A 20,195-nucleotide genomic window follows, 5' to 3' on the forward strand; every position below is an offset into this window, starting at 1 on the left:
CAATTATTCTCTGAAAGAGTCAAAATAAAGGCTCACCCCATCACCGTGACGAACATTAAAATAAGCCAATGAGAAAACAGATTTAAAATATATATATTTTTCTCTTAACCAATGATAGCTCTTCTTACATCTCCGTGCATGTCATGTTGCAGCCCAGCAGAGGCCGCTATTCAATCGGTGCAATCGATATGTATTACCAAACAACCCAAACCTGTCTGACTTTCAAAATTTGCAGAGATCATCAACAACAACAACAATGTTATGACATTGAGACATTGAAATCATGTATTGATTGCACTGAGAAAAAGTGTTTTGGAAGTGAAATAGGATATTCAGACCTGTCCTACCTGTGATCTGGACATGTATTTATTTATTTTACCGTAATTGACATGTGGGTCATACTAGGCTGCTAGTTATCTGTAAAGGAGCTATGGTTCAACTGACATAATGAGTACGATCAGATTTAAGTATGCAATAATATGTTTGTTCACGTGAATAATAACACGAGATGTCTTACTCCATCACGCTGGGCGAGATCAATCAAGTGCACCCAGCCTTCGTACTCCATTTCCTTTGCTTTTCTCCCAACTGTATAATGGAGATGGGTCCCCAAACATGGAAACTGAAGTACTCGGTCAACCATGTTCGCGCCTTCAGATTATTGTGTCAATGTAGATTTGGTACATTGATTTGATCCATAATGGCGCCAGTTTCATCGGTGCACAAATAGTACCCGCCCACATTCAAGAGCCAATCACAATCAGTGTTTCATTTGGCGTCTTTCTCTTTCCTTCAGCCCCATATCGAAGCCAAAGCCCGTCTGGAAACAGTTTGCAAGGGGTAGTTTAAAGAAGATTAAGCCGAAACAAAATATCGTTTTTAGCTACTTTAAGTTGACCTCACAAGGCTCCAGTTTTGATTCCTGGGCATACAAATCTTCATTTCAGACCATGGTCACAAAATAAAAATTTTACAAGGACGTTTTCGAGAAGATTTTAAGCTGTATGTGTCGATTGTTGGTGTTCAGGAATTAGCAAGCTAGTTAGCACTAGCCTAGAAATATTAGCTAGCTAACTAGCCTAGCTTGCTAACGTTAGCTTCAAGTAGTCTGATTTTCAACTGAGATGTTTGCAGTATTTCTTGGATGTCTACGGACGGCAGATTGCTGAACCAGAGGGCCTCAAATGGGAAAAACAAGCATCGGACAGGAATATCGGGGATAAACTTCTCGACGTAACTCAGATTCCGTTGAAGGTAAGACGCAATAACATTAGTTGGCTAGCTAGCTGTGTTTGTTAGTGAACTAGATATACTAGCTAGTTATACCGTTAGCCGTAGCTGTCTAGCTAACTAGATAACATGGCTTCATGCTCGAGTCGAAGAAATGTGTTATGAAGCTAGCTGACCCCCCACCCCTCCCCCAGTCCAGCATTCTAACTGCGTAACAGTACGCGTTTAACTAGCAAGATGACAAGTACGGGCTTAATCTAGGCGAAACCCGTGGCATACTAGCCTGCGAGTAGTTTGTTGACCTACAGATCCTCTTGATGTTACAGCAAGATATTTCGTTGCATAGGTAGTTGGGATATACTCTCAAATGTATTTGAAAATCTGCAGGGCCATCCATGTAATAGCCTACACTTCTCTTCAGGCGATTGATATATTTTGTTGTTTATAAAAAAAGAATAACACCATGTGTTCAAGGGACGTTGTATCACTGCCAGTGACGTTATTTCAAACAACTCATCTGCTGATTTCTTTTTGGAAAAATACACCGAGATGGGATGAAATAATTAGTTATGTTGATGTGTAATGCAGTGGTGAGATCAGCTAGGACTTAATAATAATAATACGTTAGTGTTCTCCAAAGTTGCTGGACTTCTCCTCGATTTGTTGTTTTCTTAGTCGACTCATGGTCCATGGATCCAGGATTTGTAATTTGATTAGAATGTTTTACTGTAATGTATTAACACCGTTACTGGGAAATGTGTCATTTACTCTTTCCTAACAAGAACATCATTATGCTTGTCATCAAAGTAATGCACGTGTGCAGTGTTTTCGAATTAATTCCTATAGTAGACCCAATACCATTGCTTGACAGGCTCTACCATTTGAGTGGCTGTGGAATGGTATGCAAATTAAGTCAACAAGAAGTCACAACAGTAAGGCTTTGACTTCTGGTTGTGGGAGAGCATGAAAAGAAGGGCAAGATTCCCAACAGACGACTACTGTACTTGGAGTAGACTGTGGTTGATAACGTTTTGGTGCAGTATCAGTTCTGTTGAAAACACTGCAGTGGAGCTGCTGGCTGTATTTTCTTACAGAGATACTCTGAGCTCTTCAGCTTGTTGGGCGTTCACGTTGAAATTCATTGCAGACGCAGCAATGCATGTAATCCCCCACCGCCTTAGTCAAGACGCTGGAAGCACCAATTTCATGTCTCTTAGTTTCTGTAGTTATTTAGCAACTTCTTCTCTCTTCATTTTTTATGTAAATACAACTTGGCTCTGTTGGATGTATTAAATCAATAAGTAACCCTGGTACAACACACATTACGGGATGTATACGCTTGGTACACTCCCAATGTTAGTTTCAGCATTAGGGTGAGGTTTCAGAGAACTTTATAGCCTAGATGGAGATTTTCACCACAGTGTCCTGTTGTAGTGTGTAAGCCTGAGACAGGAAATTGTGTCCTGCCTGGGTCAGTGAGGTCAGGAGCTGGGATTTCCTGTTCAAGGCAGCCAATCTGTGCCATCCGGTGTGCCTTGTCTTCAGCTGCCTAAGTGAGCCTCTTTTACTCAGGTCTGTGGTTCCTGTTGTGTCCTGGCCCAAGTCTCCTGAGTTTTAGCCTATTTGTGGTCATGGCAGTGCCACTATTTGACATGGTCCCTCTGTGCCCTCTACTGCCTACACAGTGTGTAATGTGACACCTTCAGCACTGTCAGGCAGGCTAATAACAGGGCAGAAATATAAATCCCAGTAGGGAACGTTGAGTGTCCCTTCACAATACCTATCTGGCAGTCTGGATTGGTCGGCCTTGCTCAGTTTGACATGTTATGTCTTGTGTAGAGGAGAGTGGCAGGGCTTCCGCAAGTCTGTACATCCTCCATCTTGCAGCCCTAAACTGTGTTTACGCTGCTCTGTGCGACTATCTAAACCTGCAGTGCAGGAAAGACACAGCATAACATCAGTACTGTGACTGTCTGTCGTTCGTCCCACCACATCCTCTCTCTACGCTTTTGCCCTGAGGTCAGTGTGCAGTAGCTGCATTGCCCCCACACTTGTTATGTCACGCAAGGCTTACACTGCTCACCTAAAGATGAACAATGTTTATACCCAGGCAGCTGTTTCCATTGGATTGAGTCATAGCTCTGGCAAGGTGTTGGAACTTGAATCATAATGTTTTTTTATTTTTGTTTACTATGGTTCCAGGCCACATGTTTGAATGTGGGAAGGAACATTTTGTGTTATGAGCTGATGAGAATCCCAGTCGTTTAGTTGGCCCCACCAGTACTGTGGACAGCATTAGGGTATAGCCAGTGTTCCACATTGGCCAGCAATGTTCCAGAAGCTTCTCTGTGTCCATAGAATGTGGCTAGCATTCGCTTTTGCATTTTGTTGATGCAACATTCTGGGTCCACTGTAATCACAGTGCCTGACATAAGCAGCAGTATGGTGCGTGTTGTTGAGGTAACCTACTTTTTCTAGTTGAACTGGGGAAAGAAAAATCCATCGTGTGTAGGCACAGGGAGAATACAGCTTAAAGTCCTCACACGGTCTGGTTCCTTCCTACCAAACTCTCCCCCAGTGCTGAGTGTTGGTCTTTCAGTAAACAAGGATGTCTACTCCTGCTTCTCTTGTGTTCACTTTTTTTCTTTGCAGTGTAAATCTTTTCCAGCCTTCGCCCAACTAGCGCAATCTCTCTGGACTGTCAAATGCCATTTAACCCCCTTTTGAAATTGCTTCCCCTCCCCACACACACACACACACACACACACACACGTGCAAAAGATAACAACATGGCTGTGTCCCATTCTCCCTGCTCTGCTCCACAGACAGGGAAGCCTCATTTGGAGTTTGGATAGTCCTGTGTCTGATGCATCCTCTCCTGGTCACAGGTTTTACTCACATCTTCCACTGCAGCACTTTTGATAATATTTCTTCCCTGACTCTTATAGATCAAAGGGAACGGGTCTCGCATCCTCTTGTTTGCTACATTTTTAAAACAACTGAACAGTTTTGTTTTTGATCTTTTGATAAGGGCACACTTGAAGTGGAACATGTTGTTATTGAGAGTAGAGGTCGACCGATTAATCGCAGTGGCCGATTTTAATTAGGGTCGATTTCAAGTTTTCATAACAACTGGAAATCGGTATTTTTGGACGCCGATTTCCGATAGAATTTTTTTTTTAATGTTATTTTTTTACCTTTTTATTTATTTAACTCTGCAAGTCAGTTAAGAACACATTCTTATTTTCAAAGACGGCCTAGGAATGGTGGGTTAACTGCCTTGTTCAGGGGCAGAGCGACATATTTTCACCTTGTCAGCTCATGGGATCCAATCTTGCAATTGTACAGTTAACTAGTCCAACGCTCTAACCATTGCACTCCACGAGGAGCCTGCCTGTTACGCGAATGCAGTAGAAGCCAAGGTAAATTGCTAGCTAGCATTGAACTTATCTTATAAAAACAATCAATCATAATCACAAGTTATAACTACTAATCCAGTTTAGCAGGCAATATTAAGCAGGTGAAATTGTGTCATTTCTTGAGTCATGGGAATATGCAACAGTTTGGGCTGCCTAGCTCATTGCGAACTAATTTGCCAGAATTTTACGTAATTATGACATAACATTGAAGCTTGTGCAATGTAACAAGATTATTTAGACTTAGGGATGCCACCCGTTAAATAAAATACCGAACGGTTCCGTATTTCACTGAAATAATAAACGTTTTGTTTTCGAAATGATAGTTTCCGGATTCGACCATATTAATGACCAAAGGCTCGTATTTCTGTCTGTTATTATGTTATAATTAAGTCTGATTTGATAGAGCCGTCTGACTGAGCAGCAACAGGCCTGTAATCATTCATTCAAACAGCACTTTTGTGCGTTTTGCCAGCAGCTCTTTGCAAGCACAGTGCTGTTTATGACTTCAAGCCTATCAGCCTAATGGCTGGTGTAACCAATGTGAAATGGCTAGCTAGTTAGCTGGGTGTGCGCTAATACCGTTTCAAATGTCACTCGCTTTTAGATTTGGAGTTATTCCCCTTGCGCTGCAAGGCTTTTGTGGAGCGATGGGTAACACTGCTTCGGGTGTGGCTGTTGTCGATGTGTTCCTGGTTCGAGCCCAGGTAGGGGCGAGGAGAGGGACGGAAGCTATACTGTTACACTGGCAATACTAAAGTGCCTATAAGAACATCCAATAGTCAAAGGTATATGAAATACAAATGGTATAGAGAGAAATAGTCCTATAAATACTATATTAACTACAACCTAAAACCTCTTACCATGGAATATTGAAGTCTCATGTTAAAAGGAACCACCAACTTTCACATGTTCTCATGTTCTGAGCAAGGAACTTAAACGGTAGCTTTTTTTTTTACATGGCACACATTTTTACATGGCACATACGTGGCACATATTGCACATTGGCACATATTACTTTCTTCTCCAACACTTTGTTTTTGCATTATTTAAACCAAATTGAACATGTTTCATTATTTATTTGAGGCTAAATTGATTTTATTGATGTATTATATTAAGTTAAAATAAGTGTTCATTCAGTATTGTTGTAATTGTTACAAATGAAGAAGAAAAATCGTACGATTTAATCGCTATCGGATTTTTTGGTCCTGTTTCCCAAACATTGTCATGAAGCAAACACTTCAATGATGGGCTTTTGCTTCCTTGTTTACAGATGGATACTGTTGTACTTTTGTGTATTTCCTCCCAAAAGGTCCAGCACTTTATGTTCAATAAGTCGTTTGCGTGTGAGAGAGCTGTTACTGTGTCGAGTGTGGGGGAGGCTTCAGCTTTGCTAACGTGGGCAGATGTGAGCTGGGAAAGATCACGGGGGGGGGGGGGGGTAAAGCTGAAGACAACAGTTGGTGTTTTGATCAGATGTGCTGAGCACTGCGTGATGTATTATCCATACGTGGCACTGAGAATGTCCTTTGGTAGTTGGCCTGGCCGGCCAGTTCTTCAGACACTGCCTGTGAGCCCCTGAAAGAGGAGTGCTCTGACGTGTCCTCTGCTGCTCTGTCCTGTCTGGGTGGAGAGAGACCAAGCTCGGCTCACATGGAAACGCTTGCCTTGCCTCAATCACTCCTCCTCACTCCTAAATGTTTCATACTCTCTTTTTTTCCCTCTCAGCTGCTCAAGTTCTAAGTGAGCAGGGTTTTATCCAGCGTTTGAAATGCCTCTCGATCACAAAAAAACATGCTTGGGAGGAGGACTGCCATTTTAGAAATGGGTTTAAGCTACTGGCTAGAGTTGTGCCAGAGAATTAGAGCAGTAGCCAGTTGAGTTTCCTGTGGGTTGTGGGCTCGTATCTCCCCTGTCCTTGTGGTGATGGGGTGAGTGGGGGAGTGTGGCCTGGCTGAATCTCAATCACTGGGGCCTTCAGCTCTGCTGTCCTTTTGATGGGGCAGCTGCAGCCATTCAATCGGTCCATTTACATTGAAATGCAGCGACAGGAAGGGGGAGGGTGACGTGGGGCAGTGCGTGACAGAAAAGCATACCTAACCAAAGAGGTCTATGACACTTTGTTTTCACCAGCCGTGGTGCCATATACATCACACAAAGGCCATAAGCACCCTTCTTTGACCACCAAGGACATTTTCACCACTCCGCCATAACAAACAAAAAAATATACAACCAAGCTTTGATTTGTGGAGTTTGTTTGTTGGTCAATCTCTTTATAACAATTAGCAGCTGAAGTTTTTGTTTGCTTTTGTGCTTTGCACATTGCCAATGTATTTTAACCACACATTTGTCATGATTCTTTCATCACATTGTTTCCACCATATCTTCTGGCTTATTTCCACGAGCCTATATTCTGGTTGTTATTATGCATTTCATTCAGTCCTTCCCGTTGCCAGTTCTAATGGGTGTCACACTGTGATCTTGGATGTTAAACCTAAGCCTGCACACAGGAACTTTCTGTTACTCGTTTAGGGTTTGATAGACAACTGTGTTTCAGACAAACGAGGCCAGTGTGTCATATGACTAGATTGATATAGCTAGCTTTTCAGGATTGCTTTGAGTTCCTTTTGTGAAGTGTAACAGTGATTTTAGAGGCTCTGTCTGGTGGGGGGGGGGGGGGGTTGCCTGTGACTTGTGTTGGGTTGGTGTTTTTCGACATGTGCGGAGCTGTTTGTTTGGACAGGTTTATGTTTGTCCTACTTGCCCTGTGAGCACCTTCACCTGACTGTTGAGATTGCCTTGCATATTTCCAACTAAGGTTAAAGCATGCTTCAGTTTGTTTTGCACCCAAATACTGTTTCCTCTTGCAGCCAAGCCAACTGCCCTTCAAACCTGTTAGTGGTGTTTGAGTCTATAGATAGTCAACACCTGCTGACTGAGGTGCTGGTTGATACACCTGTTTTTCCTAAAGTTTCTCATACAGTGCCTTCGGAAAGTATTCAGACCCCTTGACCTTTTCCACATTTTCTTACTTTACAGCCTTATTCTAAAATGTATTTCAAAAAACGTTTCCTCATCAATCTACACCAACAATACCCCATAATGACAAAGCAAAAACAGGTTTGTAGAAATTTTTGCAAATATATATTCAAATTAAAAGCATATCACACTTGCCTTGACGACAGCTTTCTGACCCTTTACTCAGTACTTTGTTGAAGCACCCTTGGCAGTGATTACAGCCTCGAGTATTTTTAGGTGTGACACTACAAGCTTGGCACACCTGTATTTGGTGAGTTTCTCCCATTTCTTCTCTGCAGATCCTCTCAAGCTCTGTCATGTTGGATGGAGAGCGTCGCTGCAAAGCTATTAAAAGGTCACTCCAGAGATGTCCGGGCTTTGGCACGCTTTGGTGATGTGTCCCGAAGCCACTCCTGCATTGTCTTGTGCGTGCTTAGGGTCGTGGTCCTGGAAGTTGAACATTCGCCCCAGTCTGATGTCCTGAGCGCTCTGGAGGAGGTTTTCGTCAAGGATCGCTGTACTTTGCTCCGTTCATCTTTGCCTCAATCCTGACTCGTCTTCCAGTCCCTGCCACTGAAAAACGTCCCCTCAGCCTGAAGCTGCCACCACCATGCTTCCCTGTAATCAATTTTTATTTATTTATTTGTCACATACACATGGTTAGCAGATGTTAATGCGAGCGTAGCGAAATGCCTGTGCTTCTAGTTCCGACAATGCAGTAATAACCAACGAGTAACCTAACAATTCCAAAACTACTACCTTATACACACAAGTGTAAAGGGATAAAGAATATGTACATAAAGATATATGAATGAGTGATGGTACAGAACGGCATAGGCAAGATGCAGTAGATGGTATCGAGTTCAGTATATACATATGAGATGAGTAATGTAGGGTATGTAAACATTATATTAAGTAGCATTGTTTCAAGTGGCTAGTGGTATATTTTACATCAATTTCCATCAATTCCCATTATTAAAGTGGCTGGAGTTGAGTCAGTGTGTTGGCAGCAGCCACTCAATGTTAGTGGTGGCTGTTTAACAGTCTGATGGCCTTGAGATAGAAGCTGTTTTTCAGTCTCTCGGTCCCTGCTTTGATGCCCCTGTACTGACCTCGCCTTCTGGATGATAGCGGGGTGAACAGGCAGTGGCTCGGGTGGCTGTTGTCCTTGATCTTTATGGCCTTCCTGTGACATCGGGTGGTGTAGGTGTCCTGGAGGGAAGGTAGTTTGCCCCCGGTGATGCGTTGTGCAGACCTCACTACCCTCTGGAGTGCCTTACGTTTGTGGGAGGAGCAGTTGCTGTACCAGGCTGTGATACAGCCCGACAGGAAGCTCTCGATTGTGCATCTGTAGAAAGTTGAGTGCTTTTGGTGACAAGCCGAATTTCTTCAGCCTCCTTAGGTTGAAGAGGCGCTGCTGCGCCTTCTTCACAATGCTGTCTGTGTGGGTGGACCAATTCAGTTTGTCTGTGATGTGTACGCCGAGGAACTTAACTTACTACCCTCTCCACTACTGTCCCATCGATGTGGATAGGGGGGTGCTCCCTCTGCTGTTTCCTGAAGTCCACAGTCATTTCCTTAGTTTTGTTGAGTGTGAGGTTATTTTCCCGACACCACACTCCGAGGGCCCTCACCTCCTCCCTGTAGGCCGACTCGTCGTTGTTGGTAATCAAGCCTACCACTGTAGTGTCGTCCGCAAACTTGATGATTGAGTTGGAGGCGTGCATGGCCATGCAGTCGTGGGAGTACAGGAGAGGGCTCAGAACGTACCCTTGTGGGGCCCCAGTGTTGAGGATCAGTGGGGTGGAGATGTTTTTACCTACCCTCACCACCCGGGGGCGGCCCGTCGGGAAGTCCAGTACCCAGTTGCACAGGGTGGGGTCGTGACCCAGGGTCTCAAGCTTGATAACGAGTTTGGAGGGTACTATAGCGTTATGCTGAGCTGTAGTCGATGAACAGCATTCTCACATAGGTATTACTCTTGTCCAGATGGGTTAAGGCAGTGTGCAGTGTGGTTGAGATTGCATCGTCTGTGGACCTATTTGGGTGGTAAGCAAATTGGAGTGGGTCTAGGGTGTCAGGTAGGGTGGAGGTGATATGGTCCTTGACTAGTCTCTCAAAGCACTTCATGATAACGGAAGTGAGTGCTATGGGGCGGTAGTCCTTTAGCTCAGTTACCTTAGCTTTCTTGGGAACAGGAACAATGGTGGCCCTCTTGAAGCATGTGGGAACAAGGATGATATTGGCCAGATGATGAGCGTGCCTGATTTCCTCCAGATTTAACGCTTGGCATTTAGGTTAAAGAGGTAATCTTGGTTTCATCAGACCAGAGAACCTTTTTTCTCATGGTCTGAGAATCCTTTAGGTCCCTCTTGGCAAACTCCTAGCGGGCTGTCGTGCCTATTTACTTCCGTTTGGCCACTCTACCATAAAGGCCTGATTGGTGGAGTGCTGCAGAGATGGTTGTTCTTCAGCGAGCTTCTCCCATCGCCATAGAGTGACCATTGGGTTCTTTGCCACCTCCCTGACCAAGACCCTTCTCCTCCGATTGGTCCGTTTGGTCAGCCGGTCAGCTCTTGGAGGCATCTTGGTGGTTCCGAATTTAAACTTAAGAATGTTAGTCATGCATGTGTTTGGACACTAATGCTCCTACTGCCAAATGTAGGCCTACTTTCATTATTTGTCCTACATGTGTCAGACTTCACTCGGTGGTGTTGCTTTTTTATAGAAACACGCCAGCCTTATCTTGCTGGAGTATGTAGGACAGAACAATTTATTACTTGCTAATTATGTATGCAAGGGATTGTTTCCAATGCTATTTTTCACGTACAATTATGTCACAGGTGTTATTTTCCATTTAGAATGCCTAACATGCATGTACTCTGCCTTAGCTTTGAAATTCCATGCTAATTTCTTGGAATGATGTCTTGTTTTGAACGTACCACAGGAGATTTTGAAAATCTTGGATACTCCGATGGTGTGAAATTGAAAACCGGAAATTTCCGGTGGCACTTTCGGTACACTTTTAGAGAACCATCCCAGTTGCAGGGCCCACATTGAAATCTTTTTATTGCTGTCTATTTAAGGCTATTCTATTATGAATGTTTCACATAATTAATTATTCAATTGTGCGTAACAGGGTTATTTTTTGGAGCACTTGAAAGTGCAGTGCAGTAAGAGCGCAGACCAGCCACCCACTGAGAAACTTCACAGGGTCGAGGCCTGCTGCTCCCCCTCTCTCTACTGTCAGTCAGTCATGCTTATCTGCATTCCTGGCTAGGCCCAGGACAGCCAGGTGTGGCCATGTCATGCACAGTCATGCTAGCTAAACATACACCCTCCCGAACCACACATACAGACAACGAGGGCCGGGAATTGCCACAATAAGATAAGATATTGCAATTCTCATGATTCTATATGTATTTTGATTTTGGGATTTTTATTGCGATTTGAACACCTCATTCAAGGGTTTTTCTTTTTACTGTTTTCTACATTGTGGACTAATAGTGAAGACATCAAAACTATGGAATCATGGAGTAACCCAAAAAGTGTTAAACGAATCAACATATATTTTATATTAGAGATTCTTCATATAGCCACCCTTTGCCTTGATGACAGATTTGCACACTCTTGGCATTCTCTCAACCAACTTAACCTGGAATGCTTTTCTAACAGTCTTGAAGGAGTTCCCACATATGCTGAGCACTTGAATACTGCTTTTCCTTCACTCTGTTGTCCGATTCAGCCCAAACCATCTCAAATTGGTTGGAGGGTTGTGGAGGCCAGGTCATCTGATGCAGCACTCATCACTCTCCTTCTTGGTCAAATAGCCCTTACACAGCCTGGAGGTGTGTTGGGTCATTGTCCTGTTGAAAACAAATGATAGTCCCACAAAGCCAAAACCAGATGGGGTGGCTTATTGCAGCAGAATGCTGTGGTAGCCATGCTGGTTAAGTGTGCCTTGAATTCTAAATAAATTGCAAACAGGGTCACCAGCAAAGCACCCCCACACAATAACACCTCCTCCTCCATGATTTGCGGTGGGAAATACACGTGCGGAGATCGTCCGTTCGCCAACACCGTGTCTCACAAAGACACGGCGGCCGAGAAACCAAAAATCGCCTATTTGGACTCCAGACCAAAGGACACATTTCCACTGGTCTAATGTCCATTTTTCATGTTTCTTGTCCCAAGAAAGTCTCTTCTTATTGGTGTCCTTTAGTAGTGGTTTCTTTGTAGCAATTTGACCACGAAGGCCTGATTTTTACGCAGTCTCCTCTGAACAGTTGATGATGTTGTCTGTACCTGAACTCTGAAGCATTTATTTGGGCTGCAATTTCTGAGGCTGGTAACTCAAATGAACTACCAAATAGGGCTATCTTCTGTACACCCCCCCCCCCCCCCCCCCTACCTTCTCACAACACAACTGATTGTCTCAAACACATTAAGAAGGAAAGATATTCCACAAATGAATTTTTAAGAAGGTGCACCTGTTAATTGAAATGCATTTCAGGTGACTACCTCACGAAGATGGTTGAGAGAATGCCAAAAGTGTGCAAAGCTGCCATCAAGGCAAAGTGTGGCTATGTGAATCATCTCAAATATAACATATATTTTGATTTGTTTCACACTTTTTTGGTTACTACATGATTCCATATATGTTGTTTCATAGTTTTGATGTCTTCATTATTATTTTACAATGTAAAACATTTTAAAATAAAGACAAACCCTTGAATGAGTAGGTGTTCTAAAACATTTGACCGGTAGTGTATGTCTGCTGCATAGACATGAGAGAGAGAGAATGAGAAAATGAATTTTGATCAGGCATGGAAATAAGTGCTGAAGACATGTTGGCTATTTTTTTTTAAAGATTGAGAATAAGCTATAGGGTGAAATACTGCACTTTTAATGCAGGTACAGCCGACTAAAGCTACCTAGCGCAAAAACCACCCCGCCTTTTCAACTTCACAAATCGATACTTTGAGTCACATCACTACAAACATATTTTCTGCTCAGGATGGTCTAGCTAGTTAGTGTCTCTGCTTAAGGTGCTGCTATACTCACTCACACAATTGGCCGGGCACTCTACCTTTGCATAGCTCAAGTTCTTCAGGAAGCGCTGTTCACCGGAAGTGAAGGGCGTTGGAGCTAACTGTTTGCCTCGTTTCCTTCATTGAGTAAATCACTGTGACACACACACACACACTAGTGTGTCTGTGTTTGGGGGAGGGGCTATGCGGTACTAGCATTTTCCCTCCCCACTGTTTCTGCAATGCTTGGTTTGCCAAGTCATAGGTTTCCTACAGTGCCTCTGCACCATATAAATGCTCCATAATGAGTGAAAGGCTGTGAAAGTTCACTTCTCCTTCAGTGAGAGAATGCCAGGTATGCGTCACCTCGAATGTGAGTTGGAGAGACATCCGTCTCTTCATCTGGGTGATCAAAGCCTCTGTAGGGTGCGCTTTGAAGCATTTCTTTAGCAACCTCAGATTCATCTGTGCTCGTTGGGATGCTGCAGCCATGTAGTGTGTGTGTGTGTGTGTGTGTGTGTGTGTGTGTTTCCTGGCAGTGGAAGGTTTAGAAGAAGGGGCCATGGTGCTGCTGATGACATATGGACTTAGATTGTGAAGAAATTGCCTATTACTCTTCAGGCCTCAACCTGCTACCTGCTGTGAGCTCTTCGCTTTTCATTTGACACTGCCGTGTAATACTGATTCTTACCACTTAAAAAGACCACTGCAACATAGAATATTTTTATTTTGGCTAAAGTGTTTTTTTTCTTCTTTTCGGCAGTTGACATGTTGTTCTCCTGTCTTTTCGGGATGTCACAATTGATTTCCCTCTAATAAAAAAGGAACAGTATGTTGACATACGATTCAAGCGTGAACGTGTATTAATCTGAATGTGTGTGTGCACTTAAGAGAGTGAGGCGGTATGAGCACAGGATGATATTGGAGAGGGTTGTTAAGAAGGGTTATTGCGTTCTCTACTGACAGCCTATCAAGCCTAGCTGTGGTGTTTGGACAGTGCTGCATGACAGCCCTGCCTGTGAGAACAGGAAGTTGATGCATCTGTCCCACAACCAGGCCCCATGCCCAGCACCACCAATGCTCAAGTGGGGAAGTGAGACTGACCACCACGGCCTTAAGCGTGGCCTCTGCCTGTTAGAAGCCTGTTAAGGCTGGTTGCATACAGGAACACAGCCCAGCTGTGTGGTTGGCTGTAGCTGCATCTTCCAGGTGGTACTTGGGAAGCAGAACTGAATAGACCCTTCAGTAGTGACCACACACACAGACTTGCAGGCAGACACACACAAGCATGTACATGCATACTGCCACACATGTTCCCCATCCCCTCTGGATTTGGCAGTAATTTCTGCCCAGCCTTTATTCATGCATATCCACTTCTCCTGGGCAGACAGGTTTCCGATGAGGAGAAATCACAGGGACCGTGTCTGTTAGAGGGGAGGGTGGGGGGGTTGGTGGCTGGTAGTTTGGCTCCTGGCTGATGGGAGAGGATTGGAAGTGACACAGAGGCCCAACAGAGGACTGAGATCCTCTGAAATGCCTCCTCCGCCCCCCACACAAACACCTGACACCCACAGCTAGCCAATAGCCATGGTGGTCAGCTCCCATTACAGTGAGACCCCGGCCAGAGACGGCGTGCCTCTCAAAGCTATGGGAATGGAAATCCCCTTCAGAGCACATTAGCACACGACCCATACTGCCTTGATGAGGGAGAAGTGTTGACTGTGCTTAAACAACCATAATACCTGTGGTGCAGAAACCAATGACTTATGTCCATGTCCTGTAAGTAGGCTGGTGTAGCAGCAAATTAGATGAATTGGTTGTGTCTGGCTGCCTGGCTGAGAGAGAGCTGGTGAGTGGGTGGATGACTATGGGCAGTCGTCATGCAGGATTTATTTAGGGTGGCTGTATGGGGATGATGTGCCATGTGCTGCTGCCTGCACCTCCCTCCCATCTTCAGATTCACTCGACCATCATCGAAACCCCTCTGCCTTTGCTGCCATGGGAACAGGAAATGGCAAACAAAATGGTCCTTGAAGCGGTCAGGTCGGCTCTCTAGCAGCAGATCTTACATCAGTGAGAAAATGAAATCTTCGAATTGGAGGAATAATCTTTTTTTACTTTTTAAAAAAATACTTTGGTGTCTGTTTAGGGTAATTGGCCACCTCAGTTCCTGTATACTTGGGTGAGGGGAGTCTTTGATTGCTGCTATTATAACCTATCATACTGAGGCCATCTTATGAGTTTCTGAGAAGCTTGTCACTGTTTCCCTCACATCACTTTCCTTTCTCATCTTAATGTCACGCTTAAGGCGCCCGCATGCTTCCCAGCCGATACAGTTCAGAAGAGTTTGCATACAGTTGAAGTCGGAAGTTTACATACACCCTAGCCAAATACATTTTAAACTCAGTTTTTCACAATTCATGACATTTTAATCTTAGTAAAAATTCCCTGTTTCAGTTCAGTTAGGATCACCACTTTATTTTAAGAATGTGAAATGTCAGAATAATAGTTGAGAGAATGATTTGCTTCTTTCATCACATTCCCAGTGGGTCAGAAGTTTACATACACTCAATTAGTATTTGGTAGCATTGCCTTTAAATGAATTAACTTGGGTCAAAAGCTTTGGGTAGCCTTTTTGGCCCATTCCTCCTGACAGAGCTGGTGTAACTGAGTCAGGTTTGTAGGCCTCCTTGCTCGCACACGCTTTTTCAGTTCTGCCCACACATTTTCTATAGGATAGATGTCAGGGCTTTATTATGGCCACTCCGATACCTTGACTTTGTTGTCCTTAAGCCACTTTGCCACAACTTTGGAAGTATGCTTGGGGTCATTGTCCATTTGGAAGACCCATTTGCGACCAAGCTTTAACTTCCTGACTGTTTTGAGATGTTGCTTCAATATATCCACAAATTGTTCCACCCTCATGATGCATCTATTTTGTGAATTGCACCAGTCCTTCCTGCGGCAAAACACCCCCACAACATGATGCTGCCATCCCCATACTTCACGGTTGGGATGGTGTTCTTCGGCTTGCAAGCCTCCCCCTTTTTCCTCCAAACATAACGGTGGTCATTATGGCCAAACAGTTCTATTTTTGTTTCATCAGACCAGAGGACATTTCTCCAGAAAGTACAATCTTTGTCCCCATGTGCAGTTGCAAACCGTAGTCTGGCTTTTTTTATGGCGGTTTTGGAGCAGTGGCTTCTTCCTTGCTGAGCGGCCTTTCAGGTTATGTCGATATAGGACTCGTTTTTAATGTGGATATAGATACTTTTTGTACCTGTTTCCTCCAGCATCTTCACAAGGTCCTTTGCTGTTGTTCTGGGATTGATTTGCACTTTTCGCACCAAGGTATGTTAATCTCTAGGAGACAGAGCGCATCTCCTTTCTGAGCGGTATGATGGCTGCCTGGTCCCATGGTGTTTATACTTGCATACTATTGTTTGTACAGATGAACGTGGTACCTTCAGGCATTTGGAAATTGCTCCCAAGGATGAACCAGACTTGCCAAAACTATAGTTTGTTAACAAGACATTTGTGGAGTGGTTGAAACACTTAGGTTGGAGTCATTAAAACTAGTTTATGTAAACTTCTGACTCAACTGTATATTACGATGACATTCTTATGTTTTTGTTTGTTTTGGACTTCGATAAGGTTTTCGGATGTTTGTGCGCACATTCTTCTCTCAAGGGAAACCGAAGTCTGTAGGGAGTCTTTAACGAAGTGCGTGTTGTCATTCAACGAGAGTCAACTCGTCCTCATGCAAATGTTGAGAAATACTGCACCAAACATCCTAGTCAGATGAAAAATTGTGCGACTAAGATCTCCTTGGCAAAAACTTCAATTAATGACCGAATTTCTTGAGTAATTTTAGATTAATTCCTCAAAATAGGCAGAATTATACTGGCTACAGCGTCTCAATCTGGACAAACGGGACTATTGACGCTTTTTTCTTGTTTTTCAATTGAAGGTCTTTTTAAGGGAGAATGCAAGCACAGTTCTGCTATGCTCCAGCCGACTTGAAGCATGCTGACGTCTTTATCCTTCAGGGCTCGTCCTCTCGTAAATCTCCTCCGTGTTCTATTCCATTTTTACTCGCCACTCTTTCTCTATCTCTCTCTCTGCATTGAAAGACTGTGTCAGTGCACCAGCCAAGGCTCCTGCAGCCCTGTTCGTCTCAGAATCTTAAGTGTGTGAGGCTGCTTATGCAGTGATGCTCCACAGAAACACACCGCTGTTCCCTTCCCACCTCCATTTCTGCTGTGTGACTCAGTCCGATGTTTACTTCACTATTTCAGTGCAACCATCACAGCTCCAACATGAGGGCTGGAGATGGGTGGAGGACAATGCACATTGTAAAATGCTTTCTCACGCACGTAGCCTCTCTCGCCAGGTGTGTTCTACCTATTGGTTTCCTCTGGGCATATCAATGTCAAATGATGAAATATTGGTAATAATAGTAGTGTTAATTGTTCTGATAGACCTCTCACTGTCTTCCCTGGGGTTCAAATGGATTAAAACCCCTTAATTGTTAATGTAAAGAGCTACCCACACATCCTGTCAAGACATGGAATATTATTTTATGGGAGAAGTACACTTTGTAGTTTAACTTCCTTTCCACTGCTTCGTTCCAATGAATAATACAGCAAAATCTGAAAATAATTTGTCTTAAATGTCATGGCTAAATCTGCACAGGCATTCTAACAACCTGGCATTCAGCCTCTGATTTGCTTCTGCAGAGGAGGGTAGATGTAATATCAATGTACACATCACCATGGTGATGGCGATGATGGGCTGTAGAATGAGATGGGGTTGGATTTGGTACTGTGAAATGCGCTGCTGTGTTTTAGATTAGGAAATACTATGGTTGGTTTAGATTTTTTGTGTGAAATTTCTGAAGCCTCGCTTTTAGTTTTTTCAAAAATGTGATGGTTAGTGAGCTGAAGATGGGGAGGGATAATGTGTGTTCTCTGACTGACCCCCAATCCACCTCTGCTGTTGCACTAGGGCATGTGTATGTGGTAGACAGCCGGGGAGGGGGGGGGGGGTGCATCAACCCCTCCCATTGTGTCTGTGAGCTAGTCAGTCACAAACAAGCACTCAGCCATGGTAGTGAAGATGTGTGTGCATGTCTGCTGCCTGCCTGACATTTAGAAAGTCTTTATGGTTTAAATAGGGGCCATTTTGAAATGGCAGTGTTATTGTCTGTTATTTCAGAACACAGTATCAACAGGAGACCAGGGATGTGTCTGCCCCCCCGGGGTGAGGTTTGATTTCCTATCGACCTCCTCGTCCACAAAACTCACTCCATTTATCATACTCACGTTTCCTCTTGAATTCTGAAAAGGGTTTTCTTATTTCTTTAAAGAGGAAGCAGAAACTCTCCAGGAGAAAGCACATACGTTTAAGCACACGTTTTAGATTCGGGCCAGTGAGTGTTTGAATTCCTTGGAATGTGGGTTTCGCCTTACGGAGAAACGGTTACCTTGACAACAGCAGAATGTTGGGTGTTTTGCCATGGAGTGTGTGAGGCCAGTGTGGATGGTGGCTGTGCTGAACAAACACGCACTGGTAACTGTGTCAGGAGTGGTGCTGATTCTCAATTCAATCCTCTCTCCTCCCTCGCTTTCTTCCTTCATTTGATGAAATTGCTTAATTTCATCCTTTTTTTAAATGTTCTACCATTATCTTCCCCTCACTCTGGTTGCATCACTCTGCATCACTCTGTCTATCTTCCTTTCATAATTGTTCCTCATCCTGTTTACGTTTATATTCTAATCATTTAGCAGACGCTCTTGGGCTGGCAGGGAGCCTAGTGGTTAGAGCGTTGGGCCAGTAACTGAAAGGTTGTTGGATTGAATCTCCGAGTTGACAAAGTAAAAAATCTGCCGTTCTGCCCCTGAACAAGGCAGTTTAACCCACTGTTCCCCGGTAGGCCGTCATTATAAATAAGAATTTGTTCTTAACTGACTTGCCTCGTTAAATAAAGGCAAATAATAAATAAATAAATCCAGTGCGACTTAGTTACAATGCAGAGGGTATGTGGTTGTCCCACCTAGCTATCTTCCTTACCATGAGTCTTAAGACGACAATTCTTTCTATAGTACTAAACAGATGGACCCTCTATCCTTAACCTACCCTGGCCATGTTAGAGGCCTTCTCTATGTGGACCTGGGGTAAAAATGCACATCCCTTCAGATGGATATTTGCATTTGAATGGAATCGCTTGTTTTGGGGAGGCTCAAAATCGTGTTGAATTGGATTCCAGTTTAGAAATCAATGAGGTCCATATGCTTGAACTGTGGTCGAAGTGCAATGGTTATTTGGCGGGAATGCCTGTTATGGGGGCCTAGTTGAAGGCTCAAGCTTATCTTTTCCATACGCTAATAGCTTTTTTGTTGTTGTTGCAGTAGTCAAGCTCTTATCATGTTCAGGACTAAAACCTAGCCCTATTTCATTGTGTAGCCTAAGTACCTTGTTGAACATTTTCTATTCTGCTAAGAATATCAAAGGCTGATAGGCCATATGTTATTCTTCAAGAATAATCAGTAAATTTGAGGTAATTTCCCATTTCACTGCAATCTTTAGAATACAAAACATGTACATGGATGTGCACATCAGTGCAAACAGCAAGATGGGTTTGTGCCTGTGGTGTTGTGTTCTCGCAGTGTGAAAGGGCCTGTGGTGCTGCCTGCCTGGCTCTGTTCTCAGTCCCCCTGACTGCTTGCCTGGCTGACTGCTTCTCTGCAGCCTCGCCTGCCTGCGCTGGAGCTGAGGAGGTTTAGCATGGTCCCTGCAGAAGCCAGCCTGATCAATAATGTAGATGTTTTTGAAGAAGGGCAGTGTGCAGGTCTCTCTCACATGCAGCACACATCCCCCCCCCCCCCCCCCTCAGGTGGCAGTGTCATGTTCCTCTCTAATGTAGAGGACTGATAGGATGGCTGAATCTAATTTGCAGTAAGATATTAAATATATATTAAAATAAGCGTGCTGCTTGAAATATATCAGGCTGCCGCTGGACTCTGGTGTCTGTCATATTGAGCTGCTGCTGTTGTTCAGAGCCTTAAGTTATTGTGGGGACTTTGAGAGGCGGACAGGGTGAGATATTGGATAAGGTGGAAAATAACATGTTTTGTAAATGCAGATCTAAAATGCTTCTTATGGTAATATCCGCTCGGTATCAGACAAGTTTTGTGCTTCAGTTGCACTTCTCCACTCTGAGAATTCACGAAGGGGCATTCTATCAGCAGACAGCACTCTGACTGATGTGTAGCTACTTTTTCTCCTGTACTTTTCTCAGTGAAACCTACTTTTCTCTGGTAAAATGCAAGATTAACTTCAAACGAAACATTAACAAATATAGCTGGCTGCATTTTTTTCTATGATAAACATTTACAAATATGATGACCATGTGTAGTTTTTGCAGAAAAGACCTTGATTTTTCATTGTATGCTCATTAACTTGTGTGGCTGCTGGCCAAATACCGTTGCACTTCTGTTGG

At 43.8% G+C, this 20,195-nt stretch overlaps 1 protein-coding gene across 1 annotated transcript in view; it reads left to right on the top strand.

Annotated features, from left to right (window-relative positions):
* Positions 1-802: 802 nt before the first annotated feature.
* The window catches only part of LOC109895279 (ankyrin repeat domain-containing protein 11-like), a 139,551-nt gene continuing 120,158 nt past the window's right edge, over positions 803-20,195 (top strand). Inside the window, 1 exon segment of the mRNA XM_031830784.1 lies at positions 803-1,254. The gene's annotated coding sequence lies outside the window, so the exon portion shown is untranslated.

This window comes from Oncorhynchus kisutch, linkage group LG8 (assembly GCF_002021735.2).
Source record: "Oncorhynchus kisutch isolate 150728-3 linkage group LG8, Okis_V2, whole genome shotgun sequence".
Lineage (NCBI taxonomy): Eukaryota > Metazoa > Chordata > Actinopteri > Salmoniformes > Salmonidae > Oncorhynchus > Oncorhynchus kisutch.